The sequence below is a fragment of the Ammospiza nelsoni genome, chromosome 1 (genome assembly GCF_027579445.1).
Source record: "Ammospiza nelsoni isolate bAmmNel1 chromosome 1, bAmmNel1.pri, whole genome shotgun sequence".
Classification (NCBI taxonomy): Eukaryota; Metazoa; Chordata; class Aves; order Passeriformes; family Passerellidae; genus Ammospiza; species Ammospiza nelsoni.
The window spans coordinates 67,104,738-67,129,516 of record NC_080633.1 but is presented as its reverse complement, the minus strand read 5'-3'; positions in this window follow the sequence as shown (position 1 = coordinate 67,129,516).

Below are 24,779 nucleotides of genomic sequence, written 5' to 3'. Positions count from 1 at the left end.
CAGACCAAAGTTCTGCTAATCTGCTAAATTCACAGTTGTAGGATATTTATTGTCACCAATCTCTCTCTTACTCATGGTCAAGCTGAAGTAGGATATCAACCTTCAGAATCATAAGAAATCACATTATAATGAATATTCAGACAAGCTTGGCAGAGCGTGGGAAGTTGAACAGACCTTGGAAAAACACCATGTTCATCCCACCAGCTTTAGAAATCCTCTTATTCTTTTTTTCAAGACAGTTTCAGCAGTGCCACTTAGGGTTCTCACTGAAATTTTCCATGGGTGAACTCTACATTTTACTGTGCCCATAGAAAATGTTATTTGTCATTGCCATGGCTTGAACTTTTATTTCCGCCTTCTTCATTTCAATTGTATGCACATCAAGTATTCGTTAGCTAGCATTTCTTCCCTTCTTTTTCTTTCTTTTTAGACAGAATATATGTTTCTTTCCTTCTTTTTCTTTCTGTTTCAACAGAATATATGTAAGCATGTAATCACTTAAATACTCTATGTAGACCTCATAAGATGTTCTATTAAGTCAAAACTATGCCAAGGTGAAAATAACTCTTGCTTTACACACCAGATCATAAAAACAGCTTAGCTTCTCTGAACATTCTGGTCAGAAGGTTTTTTCATAAAAGTTGGAAATGGTTGAAAATGGTACCAAACTTGTGATCAACCTATTTGTTAGTTCCTTTGAACAGCTCTAACCACCAGCACCAGGACAGGGGACTGTCCGCCACTCTTACCAGCAAAACTCCAAAGGCACAATAATCAGCAAAGAAAAGGCAGTGCTCCAATTTTTTTCAGTAGTTAAACCAAAAAGAACTGGAGTGAAAGTCGTCCTTACAGTTGACTATAATATTGCACACCTGTAGTGAAATCCTGGCAAGTAACTGCATCAGTCACTGTGCTTGTGCTGATTGCCTTTTACACTAGAAAAATCCATCTGTATCAAGATTAATAAATAAGACTAATTAAAGCAGATGAGAAAAACATTATGCAGACATGAAATACATAAAATTAAAATATTGGAGGGGAAGGAAAAACAACACCTGGAAAACAACAGAAGCCTACAAAATCAAAACCTGAACAGGATCAAAAGAACTACCTTTGGCATTCCCTTGTGACTCCCTCAAAATATGATGAAAGATATCTCTGTTTGTAAAAAATAATTTTAAAAAAGATACTCAGTTACAATAGCTTTCTTAACTGCAATCTTCTATATTTTGGAAACAAAGAAACTGCAGTACACTAAATGTTTGAGATGAATGTGAACACAAACTTTCTAACACCTCAGTGAATACTTGAAAGAGCATTACTCTAATATCTGTAAATCAGGGCACTTCAAATTAACCCCACATTCATTAAAAAGCTTGCTGATTTTATGTTTTTATTATCATTCTGATACAAGCCTGAGAACAAAAGTGCTTAACAATTCCAGTCAAATAGGATCAGGGCATTAATTCTTGTTTGGATGCAAGAGCAACATAAATCATCTGTTCCAGGCTAACAATTTAAAGAGTGCAAAGCACATTATGTTAAATAAAGTATTAACACTGAGTTAAGAACAGCTATTAAGGGACTTTGAGAGTTCTGGCTCACATTACCTTACACCATTTTTTTTTTAAATAACCTTATTCCAGCTTTTTAATCCCATAATTATTCCGTAGCAGTTTTGTCAGAAAACTCCAGTTTCTAACCATATGTAGCTGTAAGACATCATGTGAACTCCTTCACCTGAATTCTTATTCTTAATATCAATCTGACCCCACATTAACAACTTTTAGATTTTAATATATATGACTTTGTAATTGCAGGATGATTAAATACAGTGTACTTGGTAATCTAAATTTCTGTGGTTTTTGAAAAAAAAACCTGCTGAAATGGTCAAGAAAAAAATCTTTTATTTTTATTTTTGCATGCACATACATGCATCCACATGCATCCACACATTAGTATGTACTTGTGTATGCCTTCACTCAGTCATTTAGCAGAATGACTTCCCATTCGCTTTCAAAGTCTGTAGATCAACATGAAGCTGTTCTGTTGTGACTTTGGTTTTCTTTCCAAGACGTTTTCTCTTGGTCTGTTCTTAATTTCAGTGGATGTACCAGATCTGCTGTTGTGTAGACGCACATACTGGATGTTGCACAGAACTCCTTAAGAGCTTTGGATGCTGAGAGTGTAAGAATTCCTTAGCAGTGAGGCTGATGTGGTAGCAGGGGGGAACAGTGGGTGATGCATCCATGAATTCATGGATCGGCTTGGCTTGTGTATCAGGTCAGACAGGCCATAATGATCTCTTATTCTGAGCAGAATGCTGCTACCCTAATTCCCTTACTTCAATTTTTTTTTTCACAGCCTCCTTTTTATAGAGTTTTGTTTTCCTCTGTTACACCTGTGATCTCTTTGAGTCCAAGAGGCAGGATTGTGCATGTATGATATATCTAGAGGGCATATTGCAACTGTATTTTTTTATTTAAATACCTGTCTACAGAGAAAGAGTTCTCCAATATTACAGATAATTGATGTTTATCTGGAAATCGGAGAAAACTTTAGAAATTTTTCCAGTCGCAAAATGTTCAGATGGTCTAAATTCAGTAGTATGGAACAAACCTAACCAAAATAACTTTATGTTACAGTAGCTTTCAGAGATGGCAAATAGCATATTTAGAAAGGACATGTCTTACTTACTGTCTATACTTTTTGTCCCTTTAGTACAAGAAATACAGGGACAAACTGGAGAGGGTCTTGCTGAAGATACTTCCCCAATTGGATGGGCCAAAGATTGGAGCTCTACAGAAAACTTGGACTGGATGACCTCCTAAATTCCTTCCAGACACCATTATTTTAGTGCTCTGATAGTCTTTCCAGTACATTTCTTCATTAGAAATTATTTGAAATATAACTGGAATAATATAAAGAGAAAAAAAGTCTCAGGGATTATTCTGGTTTGCTCCATTTCCCCCTTTTCCTTGGCCAGATATTCCAGCTGACATAACTCCATAAAGCTTTAAGGTAGCTAAGAAGGTAGCACCCACCCCTATTAGATTTAAGTACATTTGTCACAGAAATTGATTGGAACAATTAGCTGAATAAATAGATATAACATATCTTTTAGCGCCATAAAAGTGACATGACTGCAGGTAAATCATATGTATAATTACAACCAGGAACCCAGGTTTTCTAATCACTTTCCATACATACTTTTAACTGCAGGGCCTTCTGGTGACTAATTTACCTCTTTTTTTTTTGAGAAATTAAAGAACAGATTTGCAGTGATGGTCAAGCTGCAAGGTACCTGTGAATTAACAACAAAAACAAACATGACACTTATAAGAAACATTGAATTTTGCTTCATCTTTGTTGAGTCTCACAAGCATTAATGTGAACACAGTGTCAAGAGAATGAATTTTTATGTCTGCAGCTGAGATTAATTTATTCATGAAATGAAAATACTTTTGTGAAACAAATAAACCTTTCTTCAGGCAGAAGTGAAAGTAGTTTATAAAACCTTACCCAATCAGAGAAAATAAGAAAATCGCATGATTGAGATGACTGTTCTGATAGATTGTATGAACTATTTAATTTTCAAACAAACTTTCCAAGCAGGGAATCTATGGGAAAATCAAATATGAACACTGTTTACATGATATGTAATTGAAATATTTTCATTTAACATTTTAGACATAAAATTCCATTTTAAGAAAGAAACCCCTCAATTCTATTGGAATGGTCAATTGTCAATTTAAAACAAAAGCTAAAATGGTCAAGAAAAATAATTGGAACAAAGACAATGTGAAATTTTTACCCTTTTTAGTACATAGCTCAGTTAGCTTTAGAGCTGGGAAGATCCTGAAAATGTCTGGATATACTTTTAAATACATGTAAAGAAATTGTTTTCATGGAAATTTATCTGACTTCCCAACCAGCTCTACATTTCACAGAGATGTTTTTCTACAAAGTAAAATTTGCACTAGAGAGGCTAATTATTACTGAGAAAAAGAGACTACATTTTCTGAAAATAATAATCTGTTCTTATAGACAGGCTATCTATCTAAACAATTTACCAAATGGGTTCTGTCTCTTACATCCTGCACTAATTTAATTTTTGATTTTGGATTTTTGACCTCAGCATTTTCTTGTTTATATACACATAAGTGTGTGTGCCTGTGTCTTGTTCACTCTCTTTTCATGTATTTATATAAACTGGAGGAACAAACCTGAGACAAACTCAAATAGATAGGAACATTTGGTATGTCTGTTTTAACTGACCTTTTCTTTCTCTCATTTTAACTTGTTTTTTTTTTCTATTTAACACAATTATTTCCCAATTCACCAAAATTATTTTTGACCTTGAGTTGTCTAACAATTTTGCTAAGGCCTGAACTGTACAAGTCACAACTCTATGAACAGGAGCCAGCGTGTTCTCTTGTACAGGGTGTTGTCAAACAGAAGGTTTGGGGAACATCAGGGTAGGGCTTTTGCACCTTTCCTGTTTCAGCTGAAAATTATTGTTGTGAAACATAGCTGAACCTCTGCTTTGAAGAGCCCAAGTGCGAACATGCATATTTTTTATTTCAGAACTCAGTCCCAGCTTGGCCAAGAAATCCAGAAGTGTGCCCCATCACTGCTGGTTTCAGTCACACTGAACAGGACCTTCCCCTAGCTGTGTTGAAAGTCCCAGCTGTGAGCAAATCCATTTGGAAATGCCAGGGGAAGTGAGAGACAAAAAACGGGTTTTGCATTTCTCAGGTCATTATCACACCAGATTATGAACTAATGTTACTGATTCAAAATTATTTTAGACACCCAGTTTGTATAAATATGCAAAGTTTGGTGGAGTACCTAAGGACTGTCAGCCTGGAAAAATAGTGAGGATTCACATGCTGGGTCACTAGCTCCAGCTTGCACTCACATTCACATTAGGCCCTCAGCTTCTGGATGAAACCAGAGCAAGTTGCCAAGAACAATGTACAAGAGACAGCTAGATGTTTTCCAGCCTGAGGAAAAACCTAGTTCAGATGGGTGCACTCTGAAATTTGGGCCAGAGTGCAGACCTGAGTTTTTGTTGTCTGGTCTCTGCCTGCATGAAACACAATGAAGAATTCAGATTCTTACCTACATGTGCCCTAACAAGGCTAATATAGAGTAAAAGATGAACAACTTGAAATAAAAATCCCTGAATCTTGGTCTAAACTGGAAAAACACCCCAAACAAGTAAAAGCCAGTAAGACTAACCATAAAGCAGATAGATAGAGTTACTTGAGCAGTGTTACATTACAATAGTAAGCACAAAGATTATGGAACTTCTTTAGCTTCCAGAACTTACCCATAAGACCCATTTATTCTCTTTATTTTCATATGACAAGCACTCCTTGTAGACAGAGAACTTCTTATTTTTGTATAGACTTCTATAGATTTAAAGTGGAGTTCTTCCTATTAGTTGAACCCTACATGTTAGTGTGAGAGGCCAAAGGGCTCATATGCCACGGAGCCCCAAGGGGGTGAATGAAGATGTCCTTCCCAGACCCTTCAAGTCACCTCAGATTTGACTATGACACAGAGATAACAACACTGTAATTAAGTTCCCTTTAGCTACATGGAGTTGAAACTACTCTTTTTAAAAAAAGATAAATGTTGGGGTGGGGTGGGGGAGGGAATGGAGAAGGAAGTAACAGCCTTTTTTTTTTGCTGAGATAGGCATTTTCAACACATTTGAATTTCTGTGCATCAAAAGACACATCTGCGTTAGTTTCCTTCTTTGTCACATAATGTGCTCAGTTTGGGTCGCTTACTAACACAGGAAGAGAAGGAGCTGGGGCCTTTGTGAGAGTGTGCTCATAAAAGGTGTTTATTCTGTATATTGCATCAGTTTTCCACTGGGGATGTTTTTGTTCTCAGTATTCCTCTCCCTTAACCAATTTGGAATCAATTCCTGATCTTCTGCCTCTCTTGCTACTTGCCTTCAGAGTGTTCTCCTTAAGGAAATTATGCATGGAAATTCCTTTTTAGGAGCTTTCATGGAAACCACAAGTCTGTATCTGAAAATATATACTACTGAAAAATTTTGCCCAAAGCTTTGTCTTGGATATATAAAGAAATTATAGGTGTGGACCAATTTTTGAATTAGCATGAAAACTGCTTTTATGTGCATATGAGAAAGGCCTTTTGAAACATCTTGCCAAAGGCTTTTTTGTCTTCTGGTTGTTATAAGAAAACATGGTTGCCCAAAAGAAAAAACCCGATCATGGTTCCACCTTAATCAGATTCATGATCGTGTCCTAATGCAATTTGTCTTAATCCATTTCTAAGGAAGACAACCATTTATGATTTGGAAAGACATGTGGGAATAAATGTGGCTATATGGAAATCCCCTGAGTCCTTTATTTACTATATTTTACCAGTTCATAAAAAAACCTAATTACATTTTAGAGAAGAAGGCATTATAAATGCAATGTATATTCTAATACAAAACCCCTCTACCCGGGTGTCCTACAATCAAACTGTGCTCAGTTTGCAGTCTCACAGTGCATTTTATATCTCTGTTGCTGGCTTTAGAATAACGATGCCATGCTTAACACATTACAATACTGATCACACATTTCAGCACATAGCTGAAAGTGGTGCTGTGCTTGTTTTGTTTGGGGAAAGAATGCCTTCTGCTTAGTATGGCAGCAAATTGCCCTTGCAGCAAAAGAGATAATTACTTGATACCCACAGAATAAATTAATTAATACTTGTGCAAATATCTGTACATTCATCCAAACACAAACCCCTATACATTTATTTAACTAAAATTATGTGCTTCAGACAAGGAAGAGTGTGCTCAGGAATGTGTTTAGACATACCTACCCCAACACATGCACTTGAGGAAGCAAATGGTGGGATGGGAAAGGGTACAAGAAAACACTTAAGAGAAGACTTAGCTTTCTACATATGAGTTGTCCCATTGGAATTGTGTGAATAAAGTTAACCATAACTGTTTTGAGAACTGAGGTCCTAAAATAATACAGAGGAGTTCCAAATGCAAAACGGTTTAGGTTTATTTGCACTGAAATTCTTTCATGTACTATTTCCCCTCATACACACACATTAAAATATTATAAATGTTATTGTTAAGAAAAAATTTGCTATAAACATTACTGACTATAATAAATGCCATAAACCTGGGGCAGGTCAGCAGAGTAAATAATCAGAGTCTTTGTATTTACCCATTTGTAATAAATAGGAGATCACGTAACTCATGAAATTATAATTATCCAACATTTCATCATTTGTTTTTTGCTTGAAAAGTTTGGGAAATAATGTTTTTCTTTTGCATGTTCACATCTGTGGATGATCATTTGTTCTTTACCTAGTGAAAACTGAAGTCCTGATTCAAAGCTTATCATCTGCCATAATCTTTTTATCAGGTGACTGGTTTCACATACTGGAAAAGTTGTGCTGATGAAGAAACTGTGGTTTTACATGGACCCAATAAGGGACTTTTTTGTTTGTTTGCCTGATGAAAAATAGCCCTCCGTGGAAGTTAAAGTTTCTTTTATACAGGGCTGCAAGATAGAAAAAATTGACTCGGTTCCAACCTGAAGCTAAACTTAAATAGTGGAAATAATAGTGAAGGAAAATTCCATTACTTGTTCAAAATAAATTGATCTTATTTCGTGCATCTATAATGTTAAATAAGACAAATGGGAATAAAACAAACTGAAAAGCTGACAAAAATTAAAAACCTTTTTGAATCCCACAATATCAAAGCAACTTTTCAATATGAAGTCATTTTTAATATTTTCTGAATAAAAGCCATATGGGAAAGAGTTTTAATTTTTATAAATCAGCATATCGAAAAGCAAAGTTTCCGCAAATGGTCTAAAAAATAGAAAATTAAGTCCTTTTTCATAAGACAGAATTTTAGGTTCCCCTTTTCTGTTTTAATGACTTTTAAACACACAGAAGTGAAATCCCCTTGATGTTCTAATGATTCTCTATGCAGTGCTCCAGAAAAGTGAAAAATATTAATGGACCCTTTGAAACCTTCTAGTTACCATCAGTATGAATTTTGGCATTCAGAAAAGTTCATGCCCTCACAGTATCAACAGTCAGAGACTCAAGAAAAACTTCAGGTATGAAAAAGGTGCATTGTAAGAGCAACTTTACTGGTAAAACAAAGGGACTAAGATTAGATGCTTCCTGATGCATAAGCAGAACTTGAAGTAATCCTGTGTGAATTGTGCGTGAACTGTGTGAAGTTTAGTTTCCAAGAAAATACAGTCTCCAGCATGTTTACAGTTGAATAGAACAGCAGACATAAGAGATTTTTACTTTAGTACACTACACCAGTAAATCTGCAAACTGAAGTCCTGATTAATGTATGAACCAAACATTGCAACAACTAAATCCATCTAATTTCAAATTACTAGGTACACAAAATTGAAAGTGCTCTCCTTTAATTTTTGTTGCTGTTATCACCTCAGTTTGTTGTGGGATTTCACTTTTTTTCTCCTACATTGGAGACCTTGCTTTTATCTGAAGAATAATTTCTCCCAATGTATTTGGTTTCAGTTTTTGGCATATATTTATTATACACATAGCACACCACATGTAGGCCTTGGTCTAGACAATAACATTGTCCAAACTTTGTACTCATATGACAAAAAGCAACTTTTTAATGTTGAAGAATTTCAATTTTAGTCTTGAAGAACTAGTACAGAATTGGTGCATTGTGAGCTGACAGGCAATGAGTACTCAAAAGTAACAAATCTAATCAGAGAGGAAAATAAACATGAGAAATTTTGGAAAGAAGGGTTGTGAAAAAATGGACATTCAACACTTTCTGAAATACTGCTTTCTTTACACTTGATACCAAAAAAAGGCCTAGGTAACCAAAATTTTTTTCTTATAATTATTTTAAATACTTAATTTTAGATTTATTAAATCTGAAAGTTGCAGACATTGTTTTTGCAAGCTCAGCATGCTCAACAAGTAATTCTGAGTACCTTTAACAAGACAAGACTGATTTTCCTATTGGGAAGATTAATTTCTCATTGCTGTTGTTGTATAAGTACAGGCCTGTTTTCCTTTGTAATAAATAAAGCTGAAGTCAACACATGTAACCACCGGTATAATACCTGCATGTTGTGAAACTTGCCCTGACTCAAATCTGCTTAATGGTTTTCCACTGAAAATTCAACATCTGCCAACACCACACAAATCTCGATAACTGATGTCATCATGAACCCATTAAGCCTTGGTTTTTAACATGTTAGGAAAACAAAGGGTTTATGGAAGACTGCTAACAGAGGGCTAAATTCTGGAGCCCTTATTTAACAGTAGGAATTGTTCTTTAAGTAAGGTGTGAGTAAGAACATCTTAAGCCTGGCAGAATGTAAGCAAGCTCTTGTTCCACATTAAATTTAATTAACCAAGCCATTCATGAAAATGACACCGTAAGATATGAAACCTGTCACTGCAAATCACCTTTCTTCACTGAGGCTGATTTGGGAATGCATGTCCTGCCGCACCAGCTACTAACTTTGATGTGTCACAGCTGTGATACTGCAGCAAGGAAAAGCCATTTAAATAGAGGGGGAGCTTTGGAGGAGTTATTTAGGCATTTTCCCCTAAGGATCTACTTCTCAGCAGAGGCCATCCAGAGATACACACTGAATAAAAAGGTCTTCATACTAAAATCTCATCATATGCCTGCAGGATCCCTGCAGCAGTAGCTACGGAAAAGCTGTGTAGTGTTGAAAGAGGAAGGAGCATCTATCCAGATAAAGGAGGAATCCCAAGTTATCTCTAACATCCATACACCTGAAAACCTGATAATGCCTATCCAGCAGTTTGTTTCCTGGGCACAGAGGTGGTTAATCAAAGTTACAGCCTAAGACCTGTGGGGGAGGGAAAGTCACTTAATTAATGTGCCAGATATCCTTGCCAAAGCTTTCGCCAAGATTAGGTTCAGATTGTAAAGAAATCTCCTAGAGAAGGATAATTCTCAACACCTGCGGGCACTTTTATTAGCTGCCTGCACAGAATAGAAAACCTTATGTTAAAGCATTTTGTCTCTGCTCTACCAAACTGACCTCACGTGCTTTTATCTGGACATAACCATAAGCAGATTTTAAAGCAGGCTGCAGACGAGTTTGCTAATGGGCGAGTGTTCTGTGGCAAATCGACTCGAGTAAAGTAACCTGTGGATGGAAGCAATCAGATAAAGCTGTTCAAAAGGGGAGGCCGTCAAAACAAGGGTAGGTTTGGGTGCACAGAGGAGGAAGAGAGTGAGAGGGATCGCTAAGATCTTTAACACATTCAGAGGAGGCACCCACCTAACACAGGATTATGCTAGATCCAGGTCCGGACCACCAGAGCGGAACCTTGGCTTTGTTAAGAGGAATGGAACAATTCCTGCAAACCTCTAAATCTTTTTCTCCTGACAAAATTTCAAAAATGTTTTTTGTTTGTTTATTTTGGAGTTTCTGGTTTGTGTTTGTTTGTCTGTTGCTGCTTTGGGGGATTTTGTTTGTTTCTTTTTTTTTTTTCCAGAGGCAGTTGGTTCTACAACATTGCAGAACAAGGTTCAAAAGTTGAATGCATAGCCACAATGCTTCTAAGGAAACAAAACCTCAGTAAACACCTGATGTGTTTAAAAACATATTACAATAAATCTAGGAAATTATTATGTTTTGGTACTGCATAATGTAACCCCTCACTAGAAGAAATTAAAATGAATTTAAGATCTGGTTTTTTCCATATTTGGTTGTGAAATAATTTGTTCTTATTTGAAAGGAACAGTTACAACTGTCTGGTAGAGGCTTATGAAATTGTTATTCACTCTTGATCCAGTGATATATATTTTCAGCACATATAAACATACAGACACAGGCACAGACATGTGCAACACTGTTTCTGCAATGATTTTTGGCAGCAAATCATGAATTCTCAAATGTTCATAGTTCTACACACTTTAAACAGTCTCTTTAATCTGCTTTATCCATTTAAATTTTATTTTTCTGTGGTTCAAAATAGTCCTACCTTTTTTTTTTCTACATAGAAGAACAGTAAGAGGGCTCTGATTTCCATTCTTTTGGTGCTAACAAAATACAAGGACTGGCAATTATAAAAAAACATCTGTGACTTTGGAAAATATAGTGAAAATCTTTTACTTTTTCAAGGAAGAGTCTTGAATATTGTCCTGAGCTTTGGTGGTTGCATCGCTGCTCTCATTGCATTTTCTTGTTCCTGTCTCAGTTGCACCAGAATCCTTTAAAATAAAATGTTAATGACAATTCACAGCCCTAATTTCAGGTCAGATCCACCCCTCTTCAGTCAGGCTAACCAGTACCTCAATCTGCAAGAGCCTAAATCACCTAAATGAGTGATTGCCATAATAATGAGTAAATGATCAGGTATATCAGAAAACTACAGTGACTCTCAACTTCTCCTTACAGTTTTTCCTAGCAAACATCACAAAAACAGTTAATCACCCCAGGCATCAATTGCCCCTAACCTGAGATGGGGTAATTCATGACACTTGACCACTTACTACGCAGTCAGTGCTGCTATAAAGTGCTGCATGAGGTAAGAGAAGAATTATGACAGAGCCCTGCCACTTGCAGACATTTGCAAAGGAGTTGCAGAATCAGATTGTCATGTCATGATCCTAAAATTTGGGAGGAAAGGCTCTTCCACAGCCTCTGGAACTATTTGCCACTGATCTAATGGCTCATAGGCTAAGCAATTCCTGGGCAAATAAAATATATTAGTTCAGAGCTGATACTGATTTTAACTTTCAGGAAGATGAATATAGTCTTAATTTCAACTAACTGTGCACACTTTAAACACTATAAATCTCTAACTATTATTAGCTTTTACAAAGCAGATAATGAAAAAAAAAGCAAGTGCAGTGGAATATTCCTAAAAGTGTTCATGCTTGTCCAGGAAGGTAAAACTTCTGCTAAGGGTCTGAGCCACAAGGAAAAGAGCATTCCAGCACTCTCTACAATCCAAATTCAAGATGATGGCCTTCTCCTGCCATTATGTTACAACTTACAATAATTTTAAACTTATTCTTAGGATTTTACTTTGAAAACAATTCTTGGTATGTATATAAAAGAGTACAAATATTGATCACCTTTTTAAGGACTGAACTTAATACCTAACACACCATTTTCAGTACAATAAATATCAAAGACAGCTGTGCAGATAACTGTTAGCATTGCTGATATAGGTTTCTCTAGATAGGACCTAACTATTCATCTTATTACAAACAATGGGATATGAAATGATCCAGAGAGCTGCAAAACGTAACACACTTTTGTGTTCTGTGGAATTTGCTCAGGCCTCAGCCCTAAAGAGTGTGTTCATCAGAGTTTTACACCTGACTAGTTCCACCAGTTGAGAGAGGGTTACTCATGCGTGTCATGTTAAATGTGAACATAAGTGCCTGCAGGAACTTCAGGAGCAACACAGGCACTGAAAAGACAGCATAATCTTGATGGGCAAATCACAGAAATGTTCCTTCATGAAAATAAAAAAAAAGTGAGCCTGCCATAATAACTTCATCAGTGCAAATTTGGCAAACAGAACCATGGAGGCTGACTGTAGTTTTTCCACTGTAAGCCTGACCTGTAACTCATTAACCTACCACTAAAACAGTAATCACCTCATATTCAGTTATTCGAAGAACTCAAAGGAAAAGAAAACTGGAATGAATTTTTATTCCACTTCCCTGGAAAAAGGGCAAGCCATGCCATATGTGCAAAATTTCATAAACACTAGAAAAAGACCAAAAAAGAAACTATGAATGACTTATTGAATATGTTCATACAGCATTCTTTTTTTTTTTTTTTTTGTCCACATTAACACTATTAGACTGTAACTCTACTTTCATATTTCATTGTTCTCACATATATGTCAACCAATCCTCCTGAAAACCAAGACTGCGAAGGTTCAAGACCAATGATAAAACTTTTAATTATTTCCCTGGGTACTTTCCATCTGCCCCATTGCTAACACTAGCATTTCAGGGTATTTCTGCAAACCCTGCAATTACACCAAAATCACTTTTAAATCTTTTCTTAGAACCTGAGTTCATGAATGTTAGTTTAGGAAGTCTTAATGGGAGCCATTCAACCAAATACTAACATTGCTTTCTATTTCATGGGATTGTGCAGAATTTAAGACAGCCTTAAACCTGGCCCATGGTGGTTGTTTTTGCATGGGTTTATCAGAGTCTGTCTAAGTAAAGACAGTTCTATAAATAAAACACCAGGCCTTTTTTATTCTTCCTGTTATTACCCTCATTAAGAGCATAGAAAGGTCACAGTATGTGAAAAATTGTGAAGCAATAGACTAGGACCCCTTACATGGGAATAAAACCAGTACTTCCCAAATTCCTTCAGGAAACTCAGATGAGTGGCTCCCTGGAAAATGAACTTCACTCCAGCTTCCCAAACAAGTATTTGTCATTTATTGAAGAATTTTAGGGTGATTTCTTTCCTCTAGTCTTTGTATAAGTCTTCTAACTAAAGCACTGCAACTTCTAAATAAGGGAGCATAGTTTCCTGCAATCTTGGAAACAAAAGTTTATTTTTATTTTCCTCAATACAATGCAGTTTTGCCTACCTTAAGTCTCCCTATCTCATCCTTCAATTTTAAGGTCCCTGAGTTTTCAGGCTGCCCTTTGGCAGTAGCAAAAGTTGCCTGTAAGTTACCAATGCGGACAGACTAACCAAACTAATACCTTCCCCCTGCTCTGAAAATTGTCTAGATAATACATCACCACCAACCTCAAAGATTTCTAACTTCCACTTTGCTGGTTTTTGTTTAATTTCAGACAAGAGAAGACTCTACTTGCCTTAACGCCTGATTGGTTTCTTCTAGCCTTAGTAGCTGATGTAAAGAAAGAAAATGCTTCTTCTTACAATCCTGGACAGAACTCTTCAAGTCATCTTGGAGATTGGAAAGACTGTGGATTTTTCTGGGAAGAATGTTTCTTCAGCTCTTATTTCTGCACTCCAAACAGATGTAATAAATTCTGCACAAACACAGATAAGCATAACTCTTATGTGTGACTAGTTTTCAGAATCGATAGCAAAAATGCAATCCATTTTGATTTGTGCTTTTAAGCTGCATAGCAGAGGCTGATCAGGGCAGAATTCGCAGTCTAGAGGCAAACCCTTTACAAAGGCAAATTACAGGACTGGATGGACATTAAGAGCATTCTCTTCATTTCTGCAGCATTTTCTCTACTGCCTGGTCCAGTTCTATAAAATACAACCTTCAAATGGAGGGGAAGGACTAATCCTATTCCAAGTTACATGTGCCTAATTTCAAAGCTTTATGCCTGAGTGCTGTCCACATTCAGATGGACACTGTGTGTTGCTCACTCTTCAAATTCACACACTTTTATTGCTTTGATTCAGTTTACAAAACAGTTTATAAAAAAGACAGTTTGAGATGCTGTATTCCTGTTTCCTCCAATAAGGCATAGCCAGACAGACCACTTAAACAGTATAGTTTCTTTTTCCCTTTTCTCTTGTAAGGAATGCTGGCTTATAATGGGTTAAAAGTCTGCTGCTAAGCACTGGCCATTTTAAGGTGTATTCTTCTCCCCTGCTGATTTGCCCTCTGACCTTCTGGGGGCCAGGGTGGCTGCAGACTTCATTTTTGCTCTATTTCCTGGTCTCTCTCCTGGCTGTGCACTCAATGCTTCCACAGCAGATTAATGACAGCTAATAATATCTGATATATCTGGACATTGCCACATAATGAGTTGCAGTCCCACTGGGTGCCCAAAGTGTCACTACTAACAAATTCACCAGAGCAGCATATAATTAGCATGTAAAGGGAGTGATCATGCAGTAAATCTGGAGGGGAAGATGGATAGCCCACGAGGAAAAACTATAAGGGAAAACTACTATTCTTAACACTCATTGGTAAATGTATGTTTCTTGCCATGAATATTTTCTTGATAACAAACTGTGGACAGGTTACCTTTACAGTAACATTATTCCTTCCACAGCTGATAGGCAGGATTTCATTATGCCACTGCTAATGTTACAATATTTCTGCAAAATGTCACCATATGTAAATTAGAAGAGGTTAGGGTTTCCATCTTAGTTTTCTTTCAAGATGCACTGTCCCTTTCTGCTATAGCCTAATTCCCCTTTCTACTAGTTTACAGACATGCTAACATTGACCCAACCTTGCAAAATAAAATTGGCACTGGAGGATCTTCCTTCTCTAATGGCTAAATAAGAGGCTTGAAACTCCACACATGGTGGGGAAAAGATAGGAGAATAGAAACAAACTTGCTGTGCTTTTATGCCAAAGCATAACCTCTCCTGACACATCAGAATATATCCAGTAAAATACAATGGGATGCATGGCCAATGTGAGTTCCCTGATCTGATCCAAACACGGGTCTCTATTTTGTGTCCATCTGGCTGACCATCGCTCCCTAAGTGCTGCCTACAGTTTGGGTATGGGAAAAGAGGCTTTCCCAAGAGGAGGGGGTCGACAAGGAGCAGATGAATTGTCCTGATGGGCTGCATTCAGCCTGAAGAGCCCTAAATGGGACAGCTCTGCTCTAATTTGAGTCAGTCACTTGTCCTCATTAGAAACCATTGCTCAGCAGTGCTAAAGACTTCATTTTTGTTTCAAATTTTGTCATTTACAGGCCTTTTTCCTCTTTGACATCTGTGTGGTAACATTTACATCTACATCTCTAGCTCTGAGGTTTATTTGAGTAACCGACCAAATACCTGGTTAATTCCAAGTGCAAGGGTTTGAGCTTTTTAATTATTCTTTTGCTGAACAGAGAGGCCTTTGGCCCTGAAGGCTCCAGACTTTAAATCCTTTTTGCTCATAAGGCCCTTCTGTCATTTGAGAGGAAAAAAGTTAACAAGGAAGCCTCACTTAGAAAACCAAACTGAAATCCTAACAAACAGACAAAAGATTCATCCTATAACACAAATATTTTACTATGATAAGCAGATACTCAAAGATGTGGAAATTGTGTGTTAGTTTAGTTATATACATTTATATAAATTTGTATTGATTTATATAGCTATAGAAATGTATAAGACCTTTATAAACAAATACATAATTTATAACTTTACTGTTTTGTAGTAAAATATAATTATAATATGTTATCTAAAGATTGCAGTTATATACATTTATATAACTAAATAAAATCACACTTTAGCTTAGTTTAATCTCTATAGCCTCCTTCTGCAGGGAGTGCCTGGCTAGGAGAGCCTTGCGGTCCTCGGGCTGAGCAAGCAGCAGCTGACAGAACCAGAGTTATATCCCGGGCAGGAACTGCACAGAGCTCGGGTGCCAGCCTCTGTTTGTGATGCTGGTGAGCACTGTCGATAAACTTTGGCACTTTTCAGAGTGTGAGTGGCTCCCCAGCAGGGCAGGGATGCACCCTGGAAACAGCAGCAGCTGCTCCTGCCCACAGCTGCATTCCTGCTTCTGTCCTTAGCTACGTGCTTGGGAGCCTCACAGATCAGTTCGTAAGCTGCAAAAATTTCTGTGGCTTGTATCTTTATGGGGTTTCACACTGGTTTGCGTTCTGCTAAAGAATAAATTTCTGGAGTCACATAACTTTAGTTTTCAGACTCTTTTTTTTAAGAGAAGGTTTACAAACTGGGTGTATAAACCCTAGGGACTTAAAAATTGTACAATTAATTAAAAAGCAAGCATTTAAAAAAAAAATCCAGCAAGTTTTCCTACTTAGAAAGACAATTTAATTTTGTAAGGAGCAAAAAAGAAAGAAATTAAAAATCTTTAAACTTTTCCTGGCAAATAACGTCTTTAATTTCGAATCCCTTGTTCTATTTCCTTGCTTCTGCAATCCATATGGTAACTCTCAGATCAATTATTCAATATTCACCTTTTCACATAATTTCTTTGAATACAAAAAGATCCAAATGAATAAAAACAAACCAAACCAAATCAAACAAAACAAATAAACCCAAAAATTAAAACAAGGCTTATATTGTTTGTCTTATTTTTTAATGAAAGAATGAAACAGCCTATCCAACTCCCACAGGGGCCTTTTTTTGTGCAGTCTTAATGATAATTAACTGACAGTGATTGATGGTTAGTACTGAAGTAATAGTAGATAAAACTGCCCAATTCCATCCAATTCACTTTTCTATTTTTTACGAGTCCTTGTTTATTTCTGAATGATATCAAATGAATTATTTGTCCAATTATAATTTCACATTTAAAGTTCATCAGGAACACATTTGCCCAATTGTTCTGTCATTTTGCTGACTGAGATTTCCTATAGTCAGATTTGTTCTGTGTCAGGTTTAAGGAGGGCAACTACTTTTGCCTTCAAAATACATGAAAGCATTCACATACATTTCCATATATTTTGCTGGCAAAAGTATTTCTGCTGGAAAATGGGCCCTGGCACACTGAGGCCATACAGAATTCTTGAATGTGTCCACGTGGAATTATGTTGAAGGGAACATGAGTCTTTTTAGGCTTCATTTCAAAATATTGTTGTTAGCATTGTAGTCACCTCTAGGGGTATTTTTTATATGCACTGAACAATTTTTCTAGAAAATCACCTTTGCTGAGAAATTCCCAGAGTCTCACATCCAGCTTTGGTCTTGTTGAAACTCACAACCTCTATACATTGTCTGGAATGACTACATGAAATTACTGCAATTTGTTCTTTATTCTTCAAATCTACTGTTTTAAATAATTGCTGCCATTATGCTGGTTGTGTCAGCTTTAAAATTTTGTACATATATCAACTATTTTAAAAGGTTTTTGCAGAAGTTTCTTTCTTTACCCGGAAAATGGTCCAATTTGAAGCATGTATATTACAGAGCAGGTCTCATGTTTTAAATTTCTTCATCTGAAGGTGAATTCTCTCTAGTATTTTATAATTTCCTGCATTTGAATGATATTATTTTGATTGCTTTTTTGAAATACTCTTTCTTTCTTTTATTGGTTGAAAGAAGAATAAGTTCTTTTTAGACATGCAGCATTCCCTTAACAGCTTCACTGCCCTTTCAGTGTGTCATTACACATAACAAAATGTACACACAATGCACCCCTTGGGAGTTGAAGCTTATCACGGTGCAGTACTTTCAAAGTGAGTGTTTTATACCATTTGGCACCCTGAGGACATGTGAGGTGACACCAGTGATCTCTCAGGAGAGACCTCACTGATTTCTTACTGCTCTTGCTGATGAAGAAATTAGTCAATAACTATATTTTGTAAATTCTAGCAGCCTTTTCTTTCCTTCTCTCTCTCTCCAGTAAGACAGAGGCTGTGGTAAACCTGCATCTCCCAGGGCCTAAAGGCATGTTCAGTTCTTGCCTACCTTTATGCCCTCCTTGATGAGAGCAACAAATCAAGTTCAAGCATCCTGTACTGAGGGATCCTTCACTAGCCAGACACTGCTAAGCCCTGACTACTAGGTGAGACTTCATGGAGGTCTATCAACAAGTCTCAATCATCCATACAGGTTATTGCTCAGGGACAAGGGACACGTCTCTCTGCCCAGGGGCTGCCTGCTGTCACTGAGCCATCCTTTTCCAATACAATCAGTGATCATTTGACACACAGGGGACTCCCAGACTTCCAGGATTATGGCAAATAAACCTTCCCCACTATGAGAAGAGCAACCAGTGGCCATGAATCATGCATTTTTCAAGCAATAGAGAAGATGGGCAATACATAAATACCTCCTTATTTTTGAGGAATGCTTTTCTTAAGAATAAACTGGGAAATGCTGGTCTGTGCACAAGAAAAAAATATCCCTGCCTCACGCAGAAATGGCATAGTCCCACTGCTTCAGAGACAACTACAAAGGGAAAAAAATTGCTGCAAGAAAACTGAAGGTGTTTTGTTGGTTTTTTTCCCATTCAACTGAAGGAAAAAAGCAGCAACAGTAAATGATTTTGTGTAAAAAGAAGTCTTTCTTCCAAGTGACCTGAAATTAAATGTTTCTTTGTCACACATTGTGACCAAAGTAAGGGACACAGCAGTATAGAATGGTTTTAGTTGGAAAGGACCTTAAAGATCATTCAACTTTTTTTACTTAGTGAGAAGCAGCACAAATAGGAAAGACAGAGGGACCTCACTTCACTTCCTCCAGTTTAAGATATTAGAGCAATTCTGACATCTCTGAGCAAATGAGTGGCTTAAGTTCAAAACCCATCAGGTGAAGGTAGAAAAGGACTTATGCTCTTTCAGTCCTAGCCTCTGTGTTGCTGAAAGGGTTGAGAGGCCAGGGCAGCTACATACTCTGCATTATAAATGTTTAGTATCAATTTCTTTCATCAGAGAAAATTGCTCATGAAAATGACACAAATCAGTGCTTTTCAACAGGCTTTCTTCTAATTTTATGTACACCCACCTATGTAAGTAACACCAGAAACATGTAGTAATGAAGACAATCATCCAATTCTAAATAATTTGTTATCTGGCACAATGCCGATTTTCTTCACAACAAGCAAGAATTATAAAATGCATCCAAGACTTATGGAGAGAATGATACATTCATATTCCATGGTACTCCATGTATGACAATAAACATCTGAGATAATTTTTAGATCTAATGCCACAGGGTAAAAGACATCCTTAATTTTATGCTGGTAGGCCATTATAAAACAAATAACAGATAAACTGACCTCCCAGATCCCGTTTTGAACTATGTCTTGATCTCACTAAAGCATGGGTTCAGATTTATAAACTTCTGTCAATGGGACTGCTTTCATGTTTTGATACTTTTACAGCTTCAAGAGAAGCCAGTTACCAGCCAGGTACTTCTTAGTGAGATATGGAATTTAAAAAAGCCTTAATGGGTTTCAGGATATAATCTAATTTACCTATACAAGTAGCTGTTCTGCTGCAAAACACAGAGAGACCTTCTTGTACTCCAGAATCATGACTGTTCTCCTCATTGCCTAAATCAGGCATCAGCTTCTCTGTTCAATGCTTAGCTTAGGTCCACAGAGCAAGGAAAGAAAAAAGAGAGGGACTTAATCTCATTGTCTCTTGTCTGTGGTTAATTGAGAGGAATAATTTAGAGGAGTTTGAAAGGAGAAAGCAGGCACCAAACCACACTGGGAACAGTAGCATTGATGTGCACTAAAGAGCAATGTGAAGGGAGAGCAGTAAATTAGATATTCCAACACCTAGTTTTAAACTTTAATTTCTGAAGTTTTGGAACAGGCCTGTTCTCCTAGTTCCTGCTGCATGTTCCTACCATGCAAGCAATGGAAAACGAACATGTCAGCTATGCATAACCTGAAAGAGACCAAGAACCCTGCTGTGACCCCAGCTCAATTTGCAGAGCTGAGATTTTACAGGTAAGAAGACAGTCCTCCAACTACATGTACCAGAAAAACAAGCAACACCCAAGGCCCAGGTCATTTTCTCTGGGAAGTTTCTTTTAAAAACAGATGTATTTGGCTAAAGACATTTTCTCCTTATTTTCTTTGAATTTCTGATAGGCCTGGAAGAGAGCTCTCCTATTTGAAGCAGAATGCTCACAGGATTGCACAAATGTCTGCTCCAATAACGGGAACAAAGTTTATTTCTATTTCCCTTTGTCCCATTAAATTTCAGGCCGGGTTTTCCAACACAGTTTGAAGGTTGTTATAACACAATCTACCAGCGTCTTTCCAGAGTGGACAAATTACCTGATTGAAACCCCTGCTGGTGTTATGACTCTGTATTTGGAATTCTATTCTTACTGGTCATTTTGCTTGACAAAATAATATCTAGGTAGGTACAGAAGTTCCAGGTTCCATGTTGTTATATGCATTTGCACAGGCATCCACAATTTTTGAGCCAGCATTACTTTGCCTTCATGTTATATTGGGGAATTGGAAGAATGGAAAACAGCCTCTACTAAACTTGGTGATTCATTTAAACAAGCTTTGTTTCAGTAAAGCAAAATTTGTACCAGTCTACATCCCAATTATCCCAGACAAATCTGCCATGATTTGTAATTGCATTATTATTTTAAATTAATCCATCCATGAATTACAGTTGTCTTTTGTTTATTCACTTGTTTAGGCTGGTCTAAAAAAATGAGCAAAGCTTTCAACCATTTATAATAAAGGCAAAATGACCAAAAAAGACCTACTTTTTTTTTTTTAGTTTGCATTAATGAGTCCATCCCAAAATATATATGCAATAATAGAGGAAATTAAGTTATAAATGTAGGGATGTGCTCCAAGAAACCATGAAAATCTGCATGCAAATGCATAATAATCACAAATCTACATTATTACAATATTAAAAAATACCTACAATTAAATTATCATGTGGAAATAATCATAATGTTATTGGAAACTCAATTATTGCGGCAACCCTTGTCGGGGAATTAGCAGGCTATGGCAAAGGCAAGTCAGACCTGAATTCATCAAATATATATTATCACAATATTACATGTTCACTTCGATTCCATGCAAAGACAAACATCCTCACTCACTAGTATCTGCTCAATGCATTTGTATTATTCATGAACAACTCTGTGATCTATTATACATACAAAACTGATTGTACGCTGCTTGCCTGAGGCTACAATGCAGAGACACAGAATTAATTTTATTATATACACATGCATGATAATTGTGTAGAATTCGGTCAAATATCAAACTCTGCTCCTGTGCTCCATTATTTTACTTTCCAAAAAGAGGTCTAAGGTCAGCAGCAATTTCTCTTTGGTGACAGTGAAACTCTTTGTCATTTAGAGTAGAAAGTTCCTGGGTACTAACGAGCCTGGTGCTGTGATGAATGGTCACACATTCCCTATCCTTTCCAACCCCCACCCATCAAAGGGAAAATGTAACTTTTATTGAGATTCTCAAGAATTTCTTGCTTCTCATGCACACAGAAGTCACTTTGGGCAGCGGACTTAGAGACTTCATTTGCCAAAGAGGGAGGCAACTTTTTCATTTGCTTTGTAGACTTGGCTAAAATTGTGTGAGAAGATGATCAATACAATTAGGGGAACTTATTTGCAGCTGTAAGAACCTCCGTTATTTTCAAGACATTTAAGTAAAACCTCTAAAAATGTCTTCACAGAACCCTCTCCTCTATTTCAAGTTTTCACTAAATTAAAAAGAAACAAAACAAAACAAAACCAACTAACTCCCTTTTCTTTAATAGCACAAGGGACTTACGGGAAGGCCTCCAAATATAGAAAAGCCAGAGAGACAAAGATTAGTGCCATACAAGACATTGTAGCTGTTTGAAGATGCCAAGAGGCAGAAATGCATCAAAATTAAGAAGGAACATGAACAAGGCATACCTCAAAGTCCTGGCACACATAAAAATGGCATTTAAAATCAGCAGGACACTCAACTTCAATATATTACAATTTAGGGGGCAGCCAGGTTTAGGGGACTAAGTTGTATGTATAAACTTTGGCAGCAATATCTATTGTCACTCGAATTCAGAGATGGGAAACAATTTGCGCATTGCACAAACAGCCATTAGCATAAACCTAGCCAAATGATCCAAAAGAGCTTTTCCAGGAGTGAGAAGAAGTAAAAGGTATCCTTAACTGAAAAAAGAAACTGTCCAGTGTGAGATTCTGCACGCTGAATTAAAAATCAAACCCTGAATCTTCTCCTGTATTTCCACTCCTCCATCCACCACCCAGGGTTTCAGCCATCATGCCCTGAATCCCTGAGTTTTAAAAGTGAGGAACTCTTGCTCTTTGCTGAGTGCGTTTGGAGTGCCGTCCCACTCAAGCATATCCCAAACCCATCTTTGCATTACTGCTTTCAACAGTCACAAGCAAAAGGGCCTCTCCAATGCATTTATATTCTAGATTCACAACATTTGAAGAAATAAACTGTGACAAAGGTTCTAAAGGGTCTTTCCTAGTCCACTCATCATCCAGGAAAGATTTAAACAACCTCATCTTTAAATCTATTTTTTGTATGCTTATGTCATGACCAGAGTCCATAATTTTCACAGTTCCAAGAACAATCCAGGGGATCTGCATTTAGCAGTACATGGCTCATAAGTTTACCACATCACTGATTTACTATAAATCCATAAAATTGTCACTGTCCTAATTAAAAAATATGATTGACACATAAGAAAATCTCAGGAAGGAGGAACAGAACAAATTCCTCGCAGAGCTACATCACAAAAGGTAATAAGTGATCATGTTAAGGTGGGCTGTTTATCTTGACGGACTCGTGTCATCAACAACAGAAATAGCAAAACCACAGTTCTGACCAGTCTCTAGGACAGCAGTTCAGCCGACTGAAATGCTGGGGATGCAAAAGAGAAAGACTTCTGTAGAAGAACATCTCAGTAATGCATTTTGTCACTCAAGTGTATTATAACTCCATTCTGTTCTTGAATATTTCTGGCTTTAGGTTGGCAGAAGCTACAACTTTTTTAGTATTAGCAACTGTTACGAAAGGGCTGACACCTTTTAAATATTCCTCTCTTTACAGTAAACCCATGATTATTTTCTGCCATGTCAGAAACAGGTGAGCAGCAAGACCTTACAGCTCAGGCAGCATAATCTACCTTCAATCTTTGCTGTAAAAGTACACAAGTTGTTGGAGTGCATGGAATATTTCTCCCACAGATCATTAGTTTGGCAGGCTCTGGAAGTTCAGTAAAGATAATGGGGAGAAAGGTCCTACTGAAACTGCACATTTTGTCATCATTACCCCAGCTCCTGTGAGGGCCGAGAGTTGAGTTCAGATAAAAATACAAATTTTAAGAAATTTCATTGGACCTCACCCAAAGCACCAATGCTCTTAGGAACATGAAAAGATCAAACTACATGAGAGGAAACACTTTTATTCAACCTGAGACTGTTGCTCAGTTTGATATGCCTGAAAACACCTCTGAGAGTTACCCATGGCATTCTGGAACTTTCTCACTGACCTTCAACTTCCAAAATACACTAAAACATACAAGGAAAATGCCCGTAGCTGCTAAGCCACATTTTCCAAACTTCTAAAATAAACTAATTTGAAAAATCATATTGCCTTAAACTGTTTTGTCCAACTCCACTTATTAGTAACCACTAGAAGCACTGGCTGAAAAGCAAATTCTTGCAAAGACTGAAGTTATTTCCTCAGTTAATATTTATTTTGCTTGTATCCATAGAAGTACTACATGGAAGGAGTGTGCACACACAGAATAACTCCTGGCTTCATTTTCCTGCCAGCTATTAGACAGCATTGCTCATGCACAAATCTTTCAGTATTTAATATTCATAAAGCAGAAGCATCTACTGATCCCAGTTAGGATCAAGAAATTTTATGAGATGTTGTACAAAACAAAGATTATCACTGTTCTGCCGCAAAGAATTTATAGTTGGACAGACTGACAGACTAACTATTTCTGCACTAGTTCTTATGTAAAATGCATTTCTTAATCTTATTCTAGTCAGTCCTTTATGCAAATATGACACTATAGGTATGCAAATATGACACTATAGGTAGCTCTGTGCAGTAATGTAGGGCACTCTTGCAGCAAATGCAGAACAGTGCTCTACTTCAGCAGCTACTGAGGCAAAACAGTTACTTTGTTTTAACGGCATTTTTTTGTATTTTGGTGGAGTGGGGTGATATTTTCATTGATCTATTATATCTCAGTGGAAAGTTACATGATAGTGTTAGTAAACCTGAATGCACTTTAAAAGATAATTATTTTTTCAGTTCTAAAGAAAAGTTGGCTAACATTAACAAAAATATTCATTTTGACTGTCTTCCTAAAGGGAACAATTTGACATTTGGTTTCAAAATGC